Here is a 16,493-nt window from a genome sequence, read left to right as displayed (position 1 = left end):
CTCAACAGCAATTTGGACTGGTTATCAAATGATAATCTTGGAATAAGTGAGTATGATTTGTGATGGTACTTATCTTTTGTAGGTGTGGTTGGCATTTATGAAAATGTTTTTTTTTTTTTTCCTGCTAGATAACATGCCAAAGACTTCAGGCAATAAGTAATTATTGCATGTAAAATATTTATTCTCTGCCAGTCATATGTCTTTTTCAATGATCAGACTTTGGAGCAACCATTTAAAATCATGTAAAAGCTTAAAGATGAGGCCAGAATGAAACCTGATGTAAGTGACTACAACAGAAATGTTTGTAGAGTGTGCTCAGTGGCTTTTGAGACCAGTTGTTATTATATACTGTATTTATTTATCACTTCAAGATTGAATTATATAATACTGGACACCTAATTTGTGCTCCAGCCACAAAAACTCTCATTCCACTAGGATCTCCCTGAGGTTGCTAATAAAGAATTTTGATTTAAAACTCTGAAATGAACGTTATTTTCCTTTTCATTCCATTCTATATTATAAAGTATTCTCCTCTTGATTTTTTTTAATACTTTTTTATTTTTTGTGGATGTGTGTGTGAAGGAAAAGTTCCACAATATATGCACAGTATAGGACCAGACTGACCACCATAGTTCCTGGAAGATGCTCTGGTCCTGAACCATAGCAGTGGCCCTGGAGCTTCTATGCAGTAGCAACAGCTCATCCTGCACAGGAATGTATACTGTGCACAGTCATGTACCAGAAAGGCTGAACTGAACACATCGGAGTAAACTGTATTCGTCTGAACTTGCACTAATTTATCTAAGGCTTTATTTTTTCAAATCTAGTACTAAGAACTGAACTCATAACCTAAGACCTACTTCATTCTTCTGAAGTCATATAAGAGATATAACCAACAGAGAAAATAGGGTAATAATTGTGCAAATACAGTATGTATTATCTGCCTTCTAAAAAAAAGGAAAGTAAAAAAAAGCTTTTCCTTCAATATTTGCATGTCTACAGCATTTACATTCTCCTTCTCTGACTGACTCCAGCACCTAGATACCAACCTGATTTTTTTCCCCTCAAATTCCTTGAGAGAGTATGCAGCCAGCTGCTGCTGCATTGGTGCTTGCCTACAGGACTGGCAGGTGGTTGTACTTCTGAGTGGTTTCTGGGCACGTCTGTCTCCTGAGAAATGTTGGAGGGCACAAACCTCTCCTCAAGCAGAATGAAAAATCAAAGGAAGAAGCTTCAGAAGGTAAAATAAACTTCTGAAGGGGAAAAAAAAAAAAAACACAAAAAAACCATAAGCTAAACTACAGTTGCAGTAGCAGCAGTCATTACTATTCACTGTGGTATCTCTTCGGTAACCTGTTCTCAATAAATATGTGCACTCAGAATCCATTTTAATTTACTTAAATTCTGCATTAGAGAGCAAATGTTAATATTCTGTTAATATTAGTGTAAGTCAAGTTACTTACAAGTGTTGTTTCTGACAGATGCCAGTGTGACAGGAAATTCAGCCCCACAGACATAACTTGTATTGTTTTGCCTCCTCTGTGATAATTAGAGGGGGCATTCACCAACAATGAAATCTCTAGATAATGCAAAGCTAAACCGTGCCCTGCTGCACAGCTAATCCCTTGCTACACCTTTAACATGCATTTCAGACAACTATTCCTTTTGATGCTGTAAAACACTATGCATAATTAATTCCTCTTCATAACAATATATCGATAGAAATTATAGTGTAAACACAGCAACTATGTTAGAACTTCTACCTTTAACTTTTTAATTTTCTTAAGTTAAAACACAGAGCAAAAATAACACCTCAGATTTGCAGCAAACTTTGTCCATTAATGGAATTCATATAAGACTCACCTTCAAATATTTTACTGATGAGAGTGGACAGAACCAGGTGTTTCACAAAGAGGTAAGTGTCAGGGAAAGGGAAAATATATGGCACTTGATTTTGGTATTGGTCTCTCAGAGAGTGTCCTCTGAGAGAATAATAATGGTATCTTCTAAACTTCTGGAACTTGTGATAACTTTGGATATTCTTGGCATTAGTACAAACACACAGCTATTTTAATCGGGCATTAAAAGAAATGGTAATTGCTGGTTTAATGATATTAAATTAATTGAATGTGATAAGAAGCGTAACAGCAACTGTAGCCCAAAGGTTGTGTCTACCTATAGGAAGCAATAAAAGCTTTCCCCACTGAGAAAAAATCCGAGAGGCTTACTTTATTTTTAGATTGATACCTGCAATACCAAACAGACAAAGACATTGTCTTTTTAAGATGTAGTCCCAGTAAAGCGAGACCAGCCAAAGAAGTTACAGGACACAGCATATTCTGAAGACAAAATCATTTGATAACATACCTACTATTTTATCATATTCAGAATAAAAGTATTTTTTTATTCTTTAAATCTGTCAGAAATGTAACATTTTTTCCAATACAACCCTAGTAAGCTCTAAGAAAGTCAAAATAGCAGAGGCTAGCATAGGTTTATTAATAAGATCAATCTGAAAACATACTTACAGCGCCATGGCTTGCTTCCATAATTTGATGGGTATGCAATACATTGATCAACTTCTTGTGTTGGTATCCCTCCTAAAGACCTCATTGATGTGTTAATAGATCCTTCTGAAATTAGTTGATAATGTCATGCATATATTGGCCTGAAAATGGGTAGGATGACAAGGCCTAAATTCTGAATTACTCATTGGTAAAAGTGGTAAGAAGCAGGCAGACTTATAGGGGAACATAAATAGTTGGAAACATATCAAAAGAGAGGGGTGAGGGAAGATGAAGCTGTGTCCTTGATCTCACTACTATTGTCTATTAACGCGTTGCTGAGCACATTGCACTTAGATGAATTAAAATATTCACTTTTTGAACTTACTAGGTGGATATTACGTGACTGAACTGTTTTTTCTGCTGCTAAATTGCTGATTTACAGTTTCCAATAACTTAAGCTACTGGACAGACCCATTTCAGACCCATTTTAGTCCACATTTTTTACATGTACACATGCAACAGATCTGTGCTCACTCAGCAACATGGAGAATCCCCTGGGTTTGTTTGTAGCAGAGCATCCTGGTTTTTCTCAGTGTATGTGACTTAACCATCAACCAGCTGCCACTGCTGTATAATTCTACAATGAAATGACACTTACATAGATCAGTCTGTATCTGATTTGGCCCAGAACCCTGATATTATCTTTCGCTTCTGATCACTTGAATGTGGAAACATTTCTCAGCTCTGTACATTTTGAAAGAGATTACATATGAACACAAGAAGCAATATTCAAAGTGGAAAATTTCAGCCTGACTTTTAAAAGTGTTTGGCAAGGGACAGTCAGTGACTTAAAAGGGCTGGGAGTTCCAGACGGAAGGAACAAGGTATGCAAATATTCAATTAGCAGCGCTATGAGGGTGAGACTTTGGAATAAACAGAACAATCTAGAGATGAATCTCTGGGAGAATTGGCAGGAATTTAGGTGACAAGGAAGTCTTATAAATCATGTCATGAAAGAAGCATGGAATGTTTGATAGCAAGGAACGAAATGTCATGTAAAAACAGTGCAGTGCATTACCCAATTAGAAGCAAATGCAATGAGAATATTTCAGGGTAATGCAGGGATCGCCTTACTTCTAGGCAAGAGTCCAGCTCACGCATTTTAGAATGGCTACCGTGGAACCAAAATTTGTATAGGAAAGTGGGTGTGAAGATGATTAAAATAACCAGACCTGCTCATGATTGCATGGGATGAAGACAGTATAATTAACTTGGCTAAAGGAGTGTCTTATCCTTGCGATATATGTAAACTGATAAGAGGCTAAACAAGTGGAGGCAGCCGAAAATTGAATGAGATGGAACTGAGACTTCAGAACAGCTCCAAGAAACTTGACTCACTTTGTTGCTGTAAAACATGTCCATTTGATCTGCAGCATGGAAAGATCATGGGGTTTGGTCTCCATTCTGAAGCAGTTCACACTATGGTGACATTATGTATAAGCAGGACATTAACAATTTAGCTTTGTCAGTGCTCAGAGCCAACTAAAGATTAGTTTGCAGTAGATTGCCATGGAGTATTTGGCAAAACTTTCTTGAAAAAATAGGTTTTCCTGGAGACAGCTAGACAGGATGAAAACAGGAAAACAGTGACTAGAGGAAAAGGAGATATAAAGTATGTATGCACATCATATTATCTGAATAGAAATGAAACTCATCACTGGTCTGCAATTACCATTTTTTAAAAGATGTAAGAAGCAGATGTAAGTTAAATTGCATTTTTTTTCCAGCATCATCAATAACTCTTTAAGGTATTGTTGCAGTTGCAGTTGGCTGCTCCATATAGAGTTTTACAACATAAAGAATTTTACAGTTTTACTTATCCTCAGAAGTCTGATGTACTGAAGATAAGAAATATTGTACAAAATAAAGATTATTGCCAAGAGATCTAGAAAGAACTGAAGAAGAAGCCATGAGGTTTAGGACACCTTAATAAACATTTTTTTTCTAGTATGGCTGCTCAGCTGAACAACAGAGTTGGCTTAGACGGAAATTGAGATTTGCTTCATGTTTCCTAATTGAAATGAAAAAAGAAAAATACATTAACAGAAAAGTCAGATTTACACTGAGAAAAATCTTCCATGTGATCTGGAATGCAAGTTTTATTCTGAGCACTTGCCGTAAAAAGCACTGAAAAGTAATGATACTAGATTTTCAAAGAAGATCAGATGGGAGATCTGTAAACACTTCTACAGAATGTTTTCACCAGCTGAAGTTTTCAAAAGCTGAGAGGAACATCGGTTCACATCTCACCTTTATGGGACAAATAACAAGTCCAATTCCAGGCTGACAAGTGTTAGTAACACACTTGGAAGATAGGCTTTGCCATTCAAATCCTTTTCCAAATTCAAAGTGAAATAGATTTGGAGCTTAAAGATGCTATCCAAGGTAAATATTCCCTTTAAAATATTTTGGGGCAGAATAATATGAAATCCTCTTCTTGGAGCAGTTTCAGTTTTTAAGACATCTATATACACAGCGGTATATTTAAATGTGGAATCAAGAGCCAAAAGATTTCTCCAGCCTCTCATCCAGCAAGTGTACAGTACAATACAGAAAGCTGAGAAAATAAAGACTACTAGGTGAACTTCTTTCCTATTTTAGCTAAATTCATAGCACTGCTCATAGTGTATGATTTTTTTACTATGGTAGCACTACCTTTCTTATTCCTGCAATTTGTAGGAATTCCTAGGTATTCCTATTATTTGTAGAAGTACCTTGAATTTATCTCAAGAATTCTTTAAAGTAGAAACATCCTAACCAAACAACATGCTTAAAAATGCCTGTAGAAAACTGTGTTTTGTTGCCTTTAGCTTTTCAGTTTAAAACTCAAGTTTTTTAAATCAAATTTTTAAAAAATATTATTTTCAGAGAAAACTTTCAATTCTCTGAAAGATTACTTAACAAATAAACAAGGAATTAAAGAGTAACGAGTGACTTTGCTTTTGGGCAGACATACTAAATCATACTTCCTACTTTGGTTCCCATTACTGGATATTTTTTTTCTCTGAAGCAATATTTAATGATCCTTTTCAGAAGGCTTGTCTCCAATGCAACGGTAACATACCAGATTGAGAAACTGAAGTTTGTTTCCTCTCAGAACAAGTTTTCAATCCAAATGTAATGGAATTATTTTTTGACCCAACACAGCTGGTGCTTGGAGATTTTAAGACTTCATAAATGAAAATGAAACAACATGACCTATTTCTCTAAAAGCAATACCTTCATTTTCTGGTTTTAAATCACAAGGACAGTATCCTTCCTCAGAATTTTAATGCAGATGAGTTCCTATTTTTCAGCAACAAAGAGGTGTACTAGTGAAACCCTAGCTTATTTACTTTTACAACCAAACAAAAGTATTAAGACCAGATAAAGAAATTAAGACTTCAAATTGGCCCTAAAATGAGTTGATGGGTCTCATCTATTCTTACTGCCTAAAGAGCAGTATAGTCCGTACCAACTCAGGCAGGGTAGGACAAGGAAGAACATTGCGTCCTCCCAGCTATTTCTAGGCTTATCACTGTTACTTGCCTTCCCACTTGCTGTTGAAGCAGGTTAAAAACAAGGAGTTTGCTACTTGTGCACTACCATTCCAGAGTCCACTCCTGCAAGATGCCAGCACTTCACATTTCAACAGTACTGCTTGTGACATACCCTGACATTACAAAATATAGTGATTTTCAATGCTTGTCAAGCTTTCTGACTGTAAACTCTAAAAATCTAAAAATCTAAGAAGATCTCTAAAAATCAGTGGTTCTGTCTCAGACACTTAGATTAATTTGAATCAAGATTGTCTATCATCTCCCTTTCATATTTCTTCTGGAAATGATGCAATGGGAGGTCAGTATCCTTTGTTGGGCTTTACTTCAGAATTTTTATGGTAGCTTCTGGATTACTTGGAGCTTTAAAGAAGTCAATCTTCTAAAGCTGAGAACAGCTAAAGCCAAATCTCTTGAAAGAAAGAATTTAAACAGGAAAATATGAATAATTAGGAACAGTTTAACAATGTTTTACTAGAAGTCCAAAAGCTACAATCAGTAAAGAAGGACAACTGCTCTGGTAATAAGCCAACTTGGCTTAGAATGGAAATGAAAACAGTTCTTAAAAATACACGAATAAAATATTTGTATGTCTGTGTGTGTTACTGTGCATAACCTGATCAATACCTATAGCAAGTAAAACAGGAGAAAACAGGGTGAGTAGGCAACAGGTAAAGAAAGGAGAAAGATAAATACAAAATGAATATTGAGAAAAGCTGAAGTACACCAGAGACATTTAATAATATTCAACTAAAATATTCCACTGTACTGAATAGAATGACATAGCCCAGAACACAGTGAAGGGAATGAGACAATTATATGCTTAATTTTACTGGCTCAGTAAGCTAGGTGTGTTAGTAATTTCTCACACGTGCAAATGAAGAATATGAGTTTTCATACAGTCAAATATTAAGATGTTCTTCTCAGAACAAAGAACATTGGCCTACACTCTATACAACACATACAACTGCTAATAGAGGTTCTTTGATCATGACCTGCTATTCATTTTGTATTATCAAATGGCTAGAAATGGAGGACAAACAAATTCGAAACAGAGTGCACATCATAGAAAAGAGAGTAGGTAACCAACAAGTTAATCTGACAATAATGGATTATCTTTATTATTGTTGCTTGTTCATCCCTATTGTCCATTTCTTTATTTCTTCCCCTTCCTCCACAGAAATGTAAATGTTAATTCAACTGGAAAAGTCAGGCTAAAGACAGAGTGGTTTCTTTCAGCTTGGAATCCAGGGCTGCAATAAAAGTTCTGCATGGGTTTGACAATAGTACTGAGAGAGAGAACATCTGATCTGTAGGATTGCAATAGAAATCTTCACACAAGAATTGAAGATATATAACTGAAGGTATACTCACCAGATTCTTCATCTAAAAAATGGACCAGCTCAAGCATTGTACAACAGCACTGTGAACAAGATCATGGACCCAATAAAAATCAATCCAGGAGTGGAATATATATAATACTATATTTCTCTATATTATGCATATAATACTATAATATTACAGTATATGTATATCATTATATATAATTTTCAGCAGGATCAATTTCACCAAAAGATCTGCTCAGCTTGAAGAAACAGGATAGCATGGGTTGGGAATAACATGGCCTGAAAAGTCATTTTCATGACCAAGATAGATTGAGGTAAAAAACATACATAGAATGTCCGTTCATAAATGTTTCCATTCCAGCAGAACATAATCCAGAAGAAAGTATCTTTAAAGATACTTTACACAAAAGAACTTTTAGTCTAATAAACTTGTGTATGTGATCCATAAATGCTCCTTGTTAGAAAAAAGTCTATTAAGATACAGGCAGCTTAAAAGAAGATACTTCAGCTGAACTTGATTCTGTAACGGTATTATACGAGGTAGAATTTCAAGACTGTCATGTTACAGACAGCTTAACAACAGGCCAACAATATTGTTTTTTCACTTGTTTCTTCCTACCTATAAGTCTGAAGAAAACTCTCATTTTTTCTCATTTCTCTCATAACTTTCATTTCAGTTACTTTTCTGTAACTGAAAACAGAGCAAAAAAGGAGAGTATCTTGATGTTGAATTTCACAAGTAATTTACAATTTAAAATTGATAGCTATAACTATTCTTACTATTGTTTGTTACCCAGTGCTCACCTTCATATGAAAAGAACCTAGTGTCTCACTGAAAGAATTTGAAATCTTGTAGTTTTTCTTAAACATTAAAATTTATAGTCATCCCAGTTAGATATATTCATACAATTGATTATGGTAGTTTTCCTATTTACAAGAAAAATTGACTTGATCCAGCAAAAAAATTCTAGAAGTCCCCACAAATATTTTCAACCAGAACCAGAAAGCAAGACCCTCTACCCTTCTGAGTAAGACAACAAGAATAGTGTAAAGAGGCATAGCCCTTGTGTTAAGCTCCTTTTTCCTTAAAGCTTTTCTGTATGAATCCTTACTTTGAATTTGTAAACTCAAAATTGTATGAAAACATCTATCCTCTGAGATATAGGTACAGCTCCTACTGTATTGCTGCTTCCTTCCAAACTAATACTTCAGTTTCTAGCCCTCCCAAAGTCTCAGCTGTGCACGCTCAGAGCTATTCCATCATATCCACCAGCTGATATCACCGTAGGTCTGAGATGGAGAAATAAACGTGTAGCTTGGCTCCTATCACTGTGGGTCTGAGAAGCAGTGAGAAATATGCAGTTCTAAGAATATACCAATACTTTTTTTCTACAAAACCAGGAGTCTAGACTCAGCCTGTCCACACTGAGTTCTTAGAGTCAGACTAAATGGGCTTGGAGACAGCTCTTAAGTCTCCTTGAGTTTCAAGACATCTTGGAGACTGTGCCTACCTGGTATTAACCTGCAGTTCAGATCTCTGGAAAGGTGAGCTTAGAAGGTCAAGAGGCCAACAAAAATCCAGAATTTAATGAATTTAATCCAGAACTTATGACAAACAGTGTTCCAGGCAAATTGGTGAGGATTCAAGGAGTAAGTTGTCAAGAAACTCGACTGGCAATGAAGATTTCCAAAGGCAATGCATTTTGACAAATGGACATTTTCCAATGGGAAAGATTTTGACCAAGTGTTTTTCCAGCTCTCTCTAATATTATTCTAATCCAACCTATTTTTACATGTTTCTCTCACATAAAATGCAATACTCTTTCAGAAAGCAGACTTTCTTCCATGACCTTCTGATTCAAATTAGGTATTTTTCACACGGAGCAACTCGATGTGCAACTACTTCTTCTGGTCCACCTATTTCATCCATCCTTTTTCAGATGATAACTTAGACATATGACCAAAACTTAATGAATTGTCCAGTAGTTTGCTCCCAGCTATCATATTTTCTGGGGGTCCAGAAACCTTCCCCATCATATGATAGATTCATTACTGAAAGGTTGTATGGAGTGACACATATAGTATGAATGTGTTAATGAAACTGAGCAATATGATGGGAATTTTGTTGGCTACCTTTCAATTCATTTAGTTTTCTTAAAAAATCAAAAAGCTTACCTTCAAAAGAGCAATTTTTTACATTAAAATGATATTGAAGTAAAGAGGATTTCATTGAATCACCACATTATTTGTAGTAGGCTTAACTAGTTTGACATCCTTTCTTCTTTTTTCGTCACTCAATGTAAATCCAAATGATAAGTGGTTGAGATCATTCCTTCTAATAATCTTCCATTATTTATTATTTAGAGAAGGCTGCTTGATGAATTAGTTTATAATCTACATCCCTGGAATACAATTACATTCAGACTACAACAGTTAAAATTTCTCCTGGAAGGTTAGATACTTTCAGAAGAGTTTAGTAAAAAGACAATTTTGTATTTAAGGACATTCTGTTGGGGCAGATTGCTAGATAATTCTAACTGTGAACGTATACTGAAGTCTTCAGGAAAGTGAAATTACTAAGGGAAAACCAGCAGAACATTAGAGAATATTTGGCAGCAACAATACATATTGTAGCATTTTTTTCACTGTTTTATTTAAAGGTCAATATTTGAACAATATGAATAAAACTACTAATTCTAATTCTATTAACTGAAAATATTGTGAAATGGCTAGCATTTATATTGACTTATAGCAAAATGTTTAAACCCAAGTAGAAAAATGTTTGATGCTACAAGTGACTTAATCAGTCATACAATATAAGAAAAAATGAAGTTCAGATGAAAATACGTTCACCTCATTTCTTGAAAATTATATCCATTCTCTCATGAACCAGTCTCTAAAGTCAAGGGCAGCATCCTTCCTACCTAGACTGGACTACTGAGATCTAGCCAGAACTAGGAAACACTTACAGTGAATAATTGGAACAAGCTCATTGGTATTTTCTGTATTTCCCTCATTCAGCTATACTTCAGTATGGCAAATACCTCTCTACCAGCAGCAGTTATAAAACTTCTGTGTGGATAGTTACCCTAGAGCTCACTCTGTCATGGATTGTCTAAGCAAGGAAGAGTAATCACTCCAAGAGGACAAGTTGTGCGGATTTCAGTGAAGTTACTCAATCTCCATCACAGGGCTGTATCTTTCAGAAATTTGGCTAAAACAAAACTTATTCAGAACAGATGGCTTGGAATGAGAGTATTTTTTTTTTTTTTTCTTCTCATGATAACCTTTGAAGACCATCCAGTCCTCAGGAATAGGTGATGAAGTATATCATGTAGCACACAAAATTACAGAGTTAGGCTGACAGCTGGGAGATCATATCAGCTTGTTCAGGCTCCTGGCTCTAACAGTTACTTTTTAGTTACACTAATTGAATTAAATGACCAGTTGTGAAAAATGCCACCCAAGGTCTTTGAGTGGACGCAAACCTGCTCAGAGACCAATCCATACGATATGAAAGATGTGTGAGAAAGATGGCAGCAGAAGCAGGGATTGAAGGCTGGCTTAACTGTACTTGTACATCTTCTGTGGAGCAGCAGCAACAGAAACTTAACAGAACTGGACAAAAAAAAGATGTCACAGAAAAATAAGGGGCAGCAAAACTACATTTCTGGCAGTAGGTAAAAAGCAAACTCATGGGCATAATTTGCAAAGATATTCTGAATAAGGTATTTGTGTTCTTTCAACTTCTGATATTTCCAGTGAAATTTGGATTTATACATCTTTTTTTTAACTGCAAATGATCTCATCAAAGAAGTATCTAATCCCATCCATCATTAAACTTCTCTTCATGATATATAGTAATTATCATTAACACCTTTGCTATACTTTCTGTATATTCTCCACTATTCTCAGAACATCTTTTCCCAGCTCTGTACATTTGCACAGCTCAATAAAATAAAGAGCATCCAGCCTTTCTCATGGCAGCTGGTGAGTGTGATAACTTTTCTCTCACTATGGTACAGTCCATTTTATTATTTCATGTCTTTCAGATTGGAAAAATTTCCTTAGGAAAATAAGGCTGTCTTAAGAACCAGACTCCAGATGTCTAGCACCTACATGCAATGCAGAATCATAACCTATGCACGTGCCAAAAGCACTCAGCAAAAACATCACAAACTGAGTTAGATACAATGCAATGCCAGATCTGACAACAATAAACCACAGAAAATATATAACCTTATCAGCAGCGAAGCATTCAGTAGAAACTACATCATAAGGAGCTGGCTGAGTGCTGCTTTAGAAAGAAGTTTGATATTTTCATTTGATTTTTTTTTTCTCATCATTCTTCTCTGTTCATCTGCACTCATCGACAGTCCTGTGCAGCTCCCTGCAATCTCCTCAAACTTGATACTCTAGTTCCCTTGGAAGTTATGACATTTTGGACAGACTAGCCCATGCTGTGGCAGCAACCATCCTATCATGCACAAGGAATAAAGGTAGCAATGCAGGAAACAGTGTAAGGTAGGATGTGGGGACTCCCCAGCCCTTCTGAACTGACCTAATACATTGGCTCATGTCCAGCTTGCCATCCGCAGTAACCCCAAGATCAGACTGGGACGGGTTGCCCAAGGAAGTTGTGGATGCCCCATCCCTGGAGACATTCAAAGCCAGGCTGGATGTGGCTCTGGGCAGCCTGGTCTAGTAGTTGGCAACCCTGCACATAGTGGGGGGGTTAAAACTAGATGATCATTTTAGTCCTTTTAAACCCAGGCCATTCTATGATTCTTTTTAGCAGGGCTGTGCTCTATCCTTACACCCCCCTGCTTGTACCAATAGCAGAGTTTGCCATGACCCAGATGCAAGACCTTGCACTTGGATTTGTTGAATCTTATGAGTTTCTCCTGGGCCCACTGCTAGAGCCTGTCTAGTTCTCTGTGGATGGCATCTCATCCCTCAGGTGTGTCAACCACACTCAGCTTGGGGTCATCCACAAAATTCCTGAGGGTGCACTCGATCCCAATGTCAGTGTCACTGATGAAGATGTTAAAGAGGCCTAGTCCCCTGCAGCACACCACTCCTGATTTCCATCCAAACATTGAGCCATTGATCACCACTCCCTGGGTATGATCTTGTAACCAGGTCCTCATCCACTGAGCAGGTCCACCTGTCAAATCCATATCTTTCGTATTTGGAGAGGAAGATGTTACAGGGTACCATGTCAAAGGCCTTACTGAAGTCCAGATAGATGGCATCAGTGCCTCATTCCTTCTCCACCAATGCAGTTACACCATCATAAAAAGAGACAAGGTTTTATGTTTTTGTTGCTCTTTTTAAAATTATATTTTAATAAAAAAGTATAATAAAATAAAAGTTTTGTTACATATATATATTAACTATATCATATATTTCATCTGTGGCCCAAGAAAATTTCTTTTAAATCAATGAGGCAGAGGCAAACCAAAAGTTTGATATCCATGGATTAATTGTTTGATATAAAATCTAAATCAAAACAAACTAGGTTTGCCAGAACAGATGGAGAGTTCTTCTTCAGTTGCAACATTGTCAAAACCCACAGTGTATCTAAATTGAAATAATACATAGGGAAAACCTTAATCATTGAACAACTGACAAATTAACTCCTAAGTGGGTCGATCAGTTGGCTGTCCTCAATGCCATCTTCGAATTGCAGTTCTACACTTTTTCTGAGGAAGTCCAATATGTGAGACATCAAGCTTTGCATTGTCAAATAACTTCTCTTTTAGTAGACGTGTAGTATTTACTAGAAATCTAGTTAATACTACTAGACATCTCTAGAAACACCTCGAAAGAAATTCCATTGGAAAAAAATTGAACAAATAACTTTGTCCTCCCATCTCTATATCTCTCCAATCTTGATTCTTGGAACATTTGTGTCCTGAGACTTAGCAAATCAGTGTGGACCAGAGGGGTAGTTAGAATCAAAACTAATTTTACTTCTTATTATGAAGTACAAAATATGGGTAGGTACAGACCTTGTTTAAATGGGAAAGGAAGGAAAAAAAAACTCTCACACAAAATCTTTACACAGATCAGCATTAAGGAAGATCCTTGGATACCTCTCTCATTAGTGACTAGCATAGGAAAAAGACTCAATATTGCCCTGTTAATTTTATTATTTTTTTTCTGAATAACTGTAAGTATGAGAATGCAAACTGTGACTAATTTTCCCTGTAGTTTGCTAACTAAATATGGAAATACATCACTAATTACTCTTTACTATCTCCCTAATATTGGACTCAAGCAAACACGAAGGTCTCTTCTGGACATTCAGTGATCATACAATGTCCAGATGTAAATGCCTTTGCACTTTTTTGACCAGCTAGATTATCACTGTCAGTTCTTAAAAAAATATGTGGTAGCAATCATTCAAGGAGATTACCATTTTTAGACTTAATGCTACCATTTATAACTGAGAATGAAATCATGCATTCTGATTTAAAAAAAAAAACATGACCAGTATTATAACAGAGCTGAAGAGCCAAGCCTGACACAAAAGTCTTTTAATGTTGGAATACTGAGATGCATCTGTGAGAAAGCTCCCTGATTGACTTAATTTTATGAAGAGTTAAGTAAGTATACGACAATACCAGTAGAAGGGAGGAAGAAAGCAAAAGTTAAGCAATAAGCAGCACTGGGCAAAAGCTGTGTCTAGCACACCTATGGAAATGGATCTGGCAAACAAAAGCAACTGCAACCACTGTACAACAAAGCAAAGGCGAAGGTTATAGAAAAGGCTGGATCTGTTCATGGAGGACGTGAAATTGAATATTACAGGGAGTAATAGAGGCATGGTAAAATAGCCATCATCAATTAAACACAAAAATTTGAGACTTTCCTACATAGGGAAAAGGTTTAAATAAATATAAGAGTATTAAGGTAGTGTCATCAAATATTACATGACAAACTGTAATGAGAAGAAGAAAGTGGAGTGCATGAAAGCCTGTTCATATGATTATTCTTTCAGAAGACTAATGAAATAGATCCTGGTAGACAGTTCTCAGGGGCAGGGTCATCAAGATGTTACACCAGAAAGAGAAAGCCTAATTCAGCCAGAACTTTGCTCCTTCCTGATTGAAGCACTGCCTGCACTTAGGGACTGAAATTCCCATGAGACCGGTGAGCCCAAACTGCAAGCTCAGACACTGCTGTCTAAAATCTCTTGGAAGAAAATCCACAAGTAAAAATAAATATTTTAACCATAAGGAAAAGATAAATTGTTACTTGAAGTGAGGTTTCTATTCATCATATCTTCAAATCAAAAGTAGAGACAAAAAGCTTGTCTGAATATCCTGGCTTTTCCTTCTAGCATTGACTTTCCTCACATATTCCTCATATCATTTACCTCTTAATATCCAGTGAGATATTAATTTTATTGCAACTATGAATTTGGCAATCAAGGAGCATGCAAAATATTTTTTTTTCAATCAAAAAAATGTTCAAAACTTCCTCTTTCAGGACAGTTTTGCTTTAAAAATATTCTCTTTCCATAGTTTTACTTTGGCAGAAATTTACCACAAACATTTCCTGGACTATTGACTAAAAATAGGAAATAAATGGCATGTGAAAGGGGCTAGTAACTATCAGCTGATAGTGATAAATTACATCATTGTTAAGAGAAGTGATACAGATAACAGCCATTTCAGTCTCTGTGGCATTAATGAAGCAGTTCTCACAAGGGACTAGCTGGAAACAGAATCAAATAAACATGACAAATAACTCGTTCTACTAAAAATAATATTCTAACTAACTGACACACCTTAAGAGCTGGGCTGTAATTTATCTAAGTATTCTTTCAGAGTTCCTTTGCAAGCCACATGAACAATCATGGTGTCACTTAATACTCTTTTTTACCTATAAAATATTTTATTGTTAGTTAGGTAGCATGTAATATATAGTGTAATTTGGTTCACATGCTACTGACTATTCTGTTCTTTTCAAATTGCTAAGACTCATTACCTTGAAGCTAATGAAATATAAGAAGCTAGCTGAGACTCCAAAATTGATGGATTCTTCTATTCCCTTCTGGAGTCATCAGGAATTTTCACAGCATCAGCAAGAAGCAGATATTTGGAGATGAGACTTTCCACAAGATTTAGATGCGTATCTTTCCAGTGAGAAAGAACCAGTTCTGAAAGCACAGCTCAGAGAACATGTCGGCAAAAGTGGAAATTTTGGAGGGGGAATTTCCCTTGTCTCCATCACAGAACGTATTAGCATAATTCCTCAAGTGCACACTATCTAAGATACCTGTGAGTTATTTATTAATAGTTAAAGAAGTTATTTGGCATCCAGCATCAAATATAATTCTTGAAAAGGGCTGACAGCAGAATACATTTGTTAACTAGAGACATGCCTAAACTTTGCCAAGAGAAATACTGAACTAAACATGCACTCACTGAAGGAGAGTCTACCTTTTTAAGTTGAAGTCTTTGTTTGTAAAGTTTCCTTTTTCAACCTGTCATAGTTCTCTAAATTTATATTGATAATTGCAGCAACAATAAGGTACATCAAACTACAGAACAGTTTTGCCAAGTACACAATCTGAAGATTATATTCTTCTGCAGCATTTTCTTTATAGTGCAATAGGAGACCACCCTTGTGATTCCCTAAAATCCTGGTTTGTTTATATTTTGTTCATTTTCTTTAGTTTAATGAGGTGATAAATAAATGAGATTTACAAGGAATAAGGGACTGCCAGTGCTAGAAACTGAAGTTCTCTGTTTATTCATAGGCCAGGTATGGATGCCGGCAGGCGCAGTGCAAATACATCCGTCAGTAACCATGCAGTTGGCCTGAGGGAATAAGGCAGTTAAGTGGTGACTGTAATGCAGTTCCTTGCATATTAGTATTTGGGACCCTTTCCTGAGCAGACATGGTCAACACTATCACTCCATAGTAATGTGCAGCCCGAACAGGAGAATTTAAGGTAAGGATGGATGAGTAGACTGTTCTCTCACAAATCACATCTACTTCTCTCTTCTAAGGTATTTTCCATATGAAAT

The sequence above is a fragment of the Gallus gallus genome, chromosome 2 (assembly GCF_016699485.2).
Source record: "Gallus gallus isolate bGalGal1 chromosome 2, bGalGal1.mat.broiler.GRCg7b, whole genome shotgun sequence".
NCBI classification, from domain to species: Eukaryota; Metazoa; Chordata; class Aves; order Galliformes; family Phasianidae; genus Gallus; species Gallus gallus.
The sequence above is the reverse complement of the archived record's forward strand: the minus strand, read 5'-3'. Positions refer to the sequence as shown.